General features: G+C 36.9%; 1 long non-coding RNA gene across 1 annotated transcript; it reads right to left on the reverse strand.

The window, feature by feature from the left end:
• Positions 1 to 397: 397 nt before the first annotated feature.
• Positions 398 to 6,039, reverse strand: LOC121260769. Its single transcript, XR_005939777.1, has 3 exons — positions 6,028 to 6,039; positions 5,901 to 5,907; positions 398 to 559 (listed from the first exon to the last, which is right to left on the reverse strand). It is a non-coding gene; the product is annotated as an uncharacterized LOC121260769 (long non-coding RNA).
• Positions 6,040 to 8,390: the final 2,351 nt, after the last annotated feature.

Raw genomic sequence — 8,390 nt, forward strand, 5'->3', positions numbered from 1 at the left:
AAGTTAATTTTTTATTTTATTTTATGTGAAAATTTAAAAAAATTATAATAATTAAATGAGATGAGAATGATTGTAAAATTAAATGAGACTGTGTCAATTTTCTTAAAACTAATCTTTGATACACTTTTAGGTTAAATATATTCCACGTATTTCATTTAAGAACTAAAATTTATCATTAAAATTTTTTTTTACGTAAATCTTGAATTTATCTATTTTTTTTCCAATATAAATACACAAAACTTAGAACTCTAATACTAGAAATATCATTTCTCGAATTATTAGCAATTCGGTGCGATAGTGATTCCTTTATTGATGACTATATATATGTGTGTGTGTATGTATATACATATATATTTATATATGAAAAATTATATTCATAAGCCTCACACACCATACATCACTTTTTTTATTATTTTTTTAATTTTTTTTTCTTATCAAATGTGTGGTATATGGATACTGAGTAAAAGAATTCAATTGTTTTAAGAAGAATAAAACCAAAAGAAAAAATTGTGGTGTATAGTGTGTGGGGCTTATGAATAGCAAATATCATCTTTAAAACCTTAAACTACAAACTCTGTACCCTTTGTTAGGCAGTTCGAATATTCAGAATATTTTAATATATATGTAAATAGTAAGGAAATAATTTGAATAAAAATATTATAAAAAAAATTGTTTGAATATAAGTTTTTGTTTTAAAGTTTGAAAAATTAGTTTTATCTTTTGTGTTTTGTTTGAGAATTTAAAAAAATTATAATGATTATGTAAGGCCCAGCGTTGTGAGGCCGGATCCGTGTGCAAAAGCCCAGCCTTTTCTTGGAGAACTTGAAACGGCGCCGTTTGGGGTAAGTTCTCCTTCTCCCTCAGCTTCCTCCCGATTCTTTCTCCCCCTCTTTCTCTTTCGGTTTTTTTTTTCTTTTCTGGGTTTCCCTCATTCAAACGTCTCTCTCTCTCACACGTTACCCACTTCCCTTCCCATTTCCATCTCTTATTTTCGTTGGGTCAGTGCATGAGTCCGAGTTTAATGCCCTAGCATTTCTCCATTTTTCTTTTCCCTCACATTCGGTTTTTTCTCTCAAATCCGACGCTCTCTCTCTCTTACTCTGTTTTTCTGCATTTTGTTTGGAGTTGCAGGTAGTGCAGATGCGTTTTTAGTTGTTCTTCTTTTTCTTTCTTTCACTGTGTTCCTCTTTAGTCACTCACTCACGCTTGGTTCTCTCTTGCTCTCTTCCGTGTGTGAAGTGGATAATCTCAGTGAGTGACGCCGAGCCTTGTTGAGCGAAGGTAAGATCCTCTTGGTTTCACTAACGTCGTAACATTTTCTGAGTTTATTCTCTCTTTTCCCGTTCTCACACTCTGTAACACCCCGTATTTCAGTGTATTTTTACTGAAAGATTATTTTTGATTGTTCAAAAATTTATCCTCTTATTTTAAAATTGGTTGAATTTTTAGTAAGTTTATTTCTATGATTTTAATTTGGTGAAAATTAATTTTATGTGCTTTCTAAATATTTATTTATTGTTATGCATTTAAATTGCTTTTAATATTTAAATTAATTACTGTGGGATTTAATTATTTCAATTTGACTTTACCATTACGTTTAAATTATTTTATTTAACTTGTGGTTTTAAAATCGTCTCCGTTGGATCTTTTTTGTGACCCAAGTTATGAGGATTGGACCTCATTTCTTTTCCCTCCTTTTTTCTTTCCTTCCTTTTTCTTTTCTTCTTTTCTTTTTTTTTTTCCTTATTTCCTCTCCTCTCCCGCGCGACCTCTCTCTCTCCTCTCCTCCGCCCGTTTCCTTCGTCTCCTCCCAGCGCCGCCGTCGCGCCGCCGTGCGCGACACCGCCCAGCCGACCAGCTCCCCCTCCCTCCGGCGACCTCACCTCCCAAACCTCAGCCCCTACCTCGCCGCCGGTAGCCCACACGCCCCCACGAAGCCGCGGGCCACCTTCACGCCAGCGCCGCCGTGAGCCGGCGGTGGCCCTCACCGCCCAGCCCATTAGCTTCCCCAGCCGCCGGCGACCTCACCCCACCAATCTCACCTCCATCCGTGCCGCCGTTAACCACCAGTAGCTCTTCGAAGCCGCGGCACTCCTTCCGCCGCTGCGCCGCCGTCGCACCACCATTGGCCACCATCTTCCTACCACTTCATCCCCGACCTCTTGGCAACCCATTGGACCCAACCCCACCTCCGATCCGTCACCGGTGAAGCTCCACCAACTACATTTCCGATTTGGGCATTTTGGTCTTCTACCGCCCATTCCGCCGCCACCATTGGCTTCACCGACCTCCCTAGGCCCTACCCTATCAATCTTGGGTCTTCGTTTGTCCTCGTTGAAAAGTTGGTAATTGTGACCCACGGCCACAGTGTATTTTACACTGTGGTGTTGCTCAGAAATCACCACTTGCAACTTCGAGATCCTCCGGAAATTATTATATTGCACTGTAAGTATTTTCCTTAACGAACTTTCGTGATTTAAATATATTTTTGCACTAACGCATATTATCTGTGAATTGGGTTGTTTTGCCGGACTGAGTCCGAGGAGTTTCGGGGGTTGGATGGATTGTGGACGGAGTTGTGTTTGTTTGCATTGTGAATTGTGGTTGTTGGTTATGACTTGTTCACGTACATCGCATATTGCATGCATGATCATGTTTGTAAAGAAAACTGGGTTTTCGTGTATTGCATACATGTTTATGTATTTATTGGATTTGGATTTTCATGTGAGTAAAAGGAAAAGAGACTGTAGGGATGGTGGTAAGCAGGGATGGTGGTTGTGTCCCGCCTGTGATTCCCGCCTACAGTGCTCTGTTAAGTATTTATTGTGTGTAAAGGAACTGTAGGGATGGTGGTAAGCAGGGATGGTGGTAGAGTCCCGCCTGTGATTCCCGCCTACGGTGCACGCGTTAGGGATGGTGGTAAGCAGGGATGGTGGTTGTGTCCCGCCTGTGATTCCCGCCTACGGTGCACGCGGTAGGGATGGTGGTAAGCAGGGACGGTGGTAGAGTCCCGCCTGCGATTCCCGCCTACAGTGTCCGATAACTGGATTGTTTGTGTGAATCATTTTATGGGAAAATGTGTTACGGATATTTTGGGCCAAAATGGGATTTTTGGCGTGTGTTGGAAATAATCATTTTTCTGGGAAAAAATGGTATTTTATGGTTAACTGTATTTTGCTATATTGTTGGTTGCATTAATGTATTTTATCCCGAGAGTTGTTTGGTTTATACTTACCTGTGGTACCATTTTATGGTATCGCAGATTTTGATGCAGATGATGATGACGAGCCTTAGCTTGGCTCCGTTGGAGGAGTGATCTGGGATTGCTCCTGTTTAGTGAGTTATGTGTTTTTATCAGTTTATGTATTCACCTTTTGTATTATATTTGGGATGACTGTATAATTTTTAAAGATAAATTGTTTTAAATATTTGTAATTAAATTCTGGTACTTAGTTGACTATCCGCTGCGTTATTATATTTGTACACTGTTGCATGTACACACACTGGCACTTCGTTGGGATGTGTGACCGTGTTGTCACCATCCTGGCGTCTCGATCCCTGTGTATTTATATAAGGGGGATTGGGGGCGCCACACACTCACTCACCTGCGTGATGTTCTAGCTAATTTCTAGTGCTACGGTGTTGGGTGGAAAACAAATATTTGACTAGTTGCCAAGAGCTTCTTCAGTGGTCCGTGATTTTGGTGGTTTTTCATTCAGTGCACCTTGTGTTTGTTGTAGTGCAGGAGTTCGAAGTTCTACTCGGTTTCACATAAACGTTGAGTCTTCACCGTAAGTTTTTCACTTCGTTGAGTATTTTATAAATTTTGGTTTGTTGGTTTGGTAGTTTAGAAATAATTAGAAGGGAGTTTGTTGGGTGCCGATTAACATCTAGAAGTGTTGAGATTTTTCTGTTGTGGACTTGTGAACGGAGAGAAACATGCGATGTGTAGTGTCGTTTTGGTTAAATTGTTAGCGATTGCTTAGGATTATGAGCTACTGAAATAAGTGTGATTTATTGATGAGTTGAGTTGACATTAGTTTTGATGGTTGTATTGGACAATATTAAGATTAGTATATGGTACGTTGGGTTGAAATGCGGGCTGTCCAGATTACTATATGGTTGTCTTAGTGAGTTGTTTTAGCTATAATATGGTTTGGGATTATGGGTTTTATTTATTTTTTAGATAGAAGTTGTGTCAATTGTCTTTTAACACCTAGTTTATATATTTTATTTTATGAATAGGTGACGAGACTGATAGAGGTCATTTTCAAGGCATATATATTACGCTGCAATAGTCAGGTAAACGAGGTTCCTATGCTAGATTTGCATAAAAAAAAGAAATGAATTGAGGTTGGTTTGTAAAAATGTGCATGTTATTTTAAACGGAAATGTGAAAAACAACCTCAGTAAATATATCTTGCATTTACTCATAAGATACGTATGAAAGAGAAAAGAAATGATTTTGTCATGAAATGTGTAGACATGAGCAATATTTGACAAGATTTTGAAATGTGCAAAAGAGCGATTACGATATCTACGAATTTTTGTACGTATGATATAAAATGATTTGGGTTTGTTTATGATCATATGGAAATGATATGAATATGTTCAACATGTGGTTTGATACGATATTAATATGAAAAAACCTTTGTCATACTTATCTGTTTTATTCTGATTCTGAATATGTTTATGATATGATGATACTGGTTCATGTGATATGGTTGGTACCAACATGATATGATATGATATAAGTGCACCAACTTTGAAAACAAAGTAGTCATTTATGTGTTCTTTCCTCTGTGCACACTCGGGACTCTGAGATTGAAAAATGGAAAATTTCACAATATAATAATGTCTAGTTTGGCCACCGGGGATAGCACAACCCTATTACGGGGGTTAAACATGGTATATGATATGATACGATATGATATGATAAGATGAAGATTTTCAATTATATTATGCCAAAGTGTTCTTGAATATGAAAATGGTTTGTGAATATGAAAAGATTGAAATGTCGCTCTGATTTTTCTGATAATACGTTTTGTGATGGGCATATGAAAATGAAATATTTTGCTTTTGCATACCAAACTCTCTAAAAAAGGCTCATGTTTACACACTAATATAGGCTTTCTGCTTACTGAGTTGTTGATAACTCACTCCTTATTTTTAATATTTTTCAAATGATATTGATGATCCAGCTGGGGGTCAGGAATAGAAATTGGAGCTTGGCTAGATATGGATAGAGGGGCGAGTACCTAAGGGTACCATTGTTAGATTGAGGGTTTAATTTGAGATTTTTTTGAAGTTCTTTGTGTTTTTTAGACCTATTGATACTTAAGGATGTATCAGTTTATTATGTTGGGATTATTGGGATATTGTGGACCCCCCTTTGGATTAATATTAAATTGTTATGATGATTTTTGGGAGTTTATATTATAGTTATTTGGAAAATATGAGATCGTGTACTATTTATGAGATCTTTGGACTTTTTAGATACTTTGGAAGACAGGTTTGTAAGTGACAGGTAATAATTCTCCGACCCATCCGATTATGGGGCGTTACAAATTAAATAAAAAAACTAAAGATTTAAAATTAAATAATATTTAAAAATAGTTGGGCAAGACAACTTAATAAAATAAAGTTATCAAAATAAGGATTGTCCCGATGGATAAAGTTATTTGAGAACTTCAAAACTTTTGAGATTCGTATATGATGTGGGCGCAGGATTAGGACGTCGACGCACGTAGGTTCAAAAGAAGTGTCAAATGGGACACGTAACATATATTATTATGAAGTAATAATATATATACAACAAATTATATAATACATTGTACAATAATAATGTTATAAAAGGGGAGTATTTTTGAAAATTATGTTACTTTTATAAGATATTTTACAAAAGCACTCTTTATTTAAAATATTATTGTACAGTATGTTGCATAAAATATTGTGTGTAGATCATTTTTCTATTATTATTAGAGACAAAAAGTAGTGATTTTGGTTTGATCATATTGGAATGGGGACTTTGTTTTATTGAAGAAATCTTATTAGAGCCATTTTCTTGACTTACAGATTTTCTATCATTTTTCTATAATTAATAGAGATATAAACCTAATCCATTAATTTCATTATATTTAATATTAATATCCATTTTTTTTTTAATTTTGGGGTTGGGATTGCGGCGCACTCTAAGGGTGATACAAGCATATGCTGGGTGGAGTTACCCCTTCCCCACACCCCGCAGATGCGGGAGCAGTGTTTCCACCCCCGCACCCCACCCCCAAGAGGCAGGGGCAAGCATTCCATCCACCTCACCCCCCACTCACTTCAAGGGTATTGAATCATTGATGCCCTATGGGACCTAAAAATTATTTCTACGTTCAAAAATATTTTTTTTACCTAAATTATTATATAATTAAAATTGTAAATTAAAATTTATATATATAACAATCATTTAAAAACTAATAACATAGTTTTATGTTATCATTTTTAAATTTGTTAAACTTGTTCGTAAGAGTGTTAGACTTGTTCACAAGATTGTATATGTATTGCCTTAGTTTCCTACGCTAACCTAATATAGAAGGTCAATGCAATACATGTACAATCTTGTGAACAAGTCTAACAAATTGTAATATATATTTATATATACACAATTTGTAAAATATAAATATATAAGTGGGGGTAGGGTTGGGCCCTGCCCAGTGTTTTAAATTTCGTACCGTACTGGCCGGTACGGTCGAAATTTTTCGTTTCGGCCGTCCTGCCAGTACAGGTACTATACCTGTTCCATACCGGCCAAAATACCGGCCGGTACCGGTCGTACCGGCCTCAATTTCGGCCTGTACCGGCCTATATTTCGGCCGGTACCGGCTGATATTTTGGCCTGTGTTTTTTTTTTTTTTTCGTTTTTTCAAACTACAAGCTTATTTTTTAACTCCCAATTCAGACTAGACTATTTATAATTTATATATATATATGTATTTGTATATAATTTATTTATATATAGACTATTATTTTAGAATATAATTTATATATATATAATCTATTTATAGATCGACTATCCCGAAACGTTATCCCGAAACGCTATCCCGAAACGGTACCGGTACCGAAATATTTCGATCCAGTGCCTTGACCGGTACGGCGTCCGGTACGGTATTCAAAACATTGGCCCTGCCTGCCCCCCCTCCTCGCTAGAGGGCCAGATGCGGGCCACCCCTGCATCTGGCAAATGAGGGGGTTTGCCCCGCCCAAGCTGAGGCAGCCTAAAATTCTTGTGTGAGAATAGGAGGGAGGTGTGTTAAAAAGGAGTTCAAAAGAGGTTTTGTTTGCAAGTAAAGGACTGAGAATTCGATTGATTATGTATGCTACAGTGAGGCCGCAATCATTCCAGTAGATGTTGGGAAGATTAGATTGAATCTTGAGGGCTCGAGCTATATTCAATAGATGTTGATGTTTTCTTTCAATAACCCCATTTTGTTGAGGGATTGCCACACAAGTTCTGTGATGAATGATTCTCTTTTTATTAAAGAAGTCTCTCATTTGAAACTCAAGAGCATTGTTTCTTCTAAGAATTTTGACTTTTGTTCGAAATTGGGATTCTACTAGATTGCAAAATGCCTCTATGCATGGTCTAGTGTTAGATTTAGCTTTGAGCATGTAAATCCAAGTGCTCCTAGAGAAATCATCTGCAATGGTTAAGAAGTATTTGGTGCCATCATATGCTTCTACTGAATTGGGTCCCCAAATGTCATAATGTATAATTTTAAAGATGTTTTTGGTTTTGTGAGTGTTATCTAGAAATGAAAGCTTATGGTGTTTGGTAAGGGGACACACATGACATGGGTTAGTACCAGAAATAGTGGAGACATGATTTTTAATAGATGAATATGTTATTACATGTATCCTTGAAATGGGAGTATGGACCAGTCTACAATGCCAAATATCATAAACTTGATCAACATCTTTGAAAACAACAGAACCAGAAATGGTCTTATGTAAAGAAGAAGAAAAGTAATCAAGGAGAGCTGATGGAGACACTGGCTCTGTAAGTAGATGGTAAAGGTCATTCTTTATCTCACCGATGCCAATCGTGGTCCATGACAAAAGTTTCTAAAGAAAACATATTTGTGAAAGAAATATAAAATAGCAAGAAAGTGAAGTGGTTAGTTGTTTGGCTGAGATTAAATTGAAAGCAAAAGAGGGAACACATAGCACATTATGCAAAATTAAGATAGGAGTAAGATGAGCAGTGCCAATATAAGTGACAGGGGCAGTGTGGCCATTTGGAAGTTTGACAAGAAAAGAAATATGAGAAGTGATAGATGAAAAGAGATAGATGGTATAAATCATGTGGGTGTGTGTTTGTGTGATGTGTTGGAGTGAAAGAA

The sequence above is a fragment of the Juglans microcarpa x Juglans regia genome, chromosome 4D, assembly GCF_004785595.1.
Source record: "Juglans microcarpa x Juglans regia isolate MS1-56 chromosome 4D, Jm3101_v1.0, whole genome shotgun sequence".
Lineage (NCBI taxonomy): Eukaryota > Viridiplantae > Streptophyta > Magnoliopsida > Fagales > Juglandaceae > Juglans > Juglans microcarpa x Juglans regia.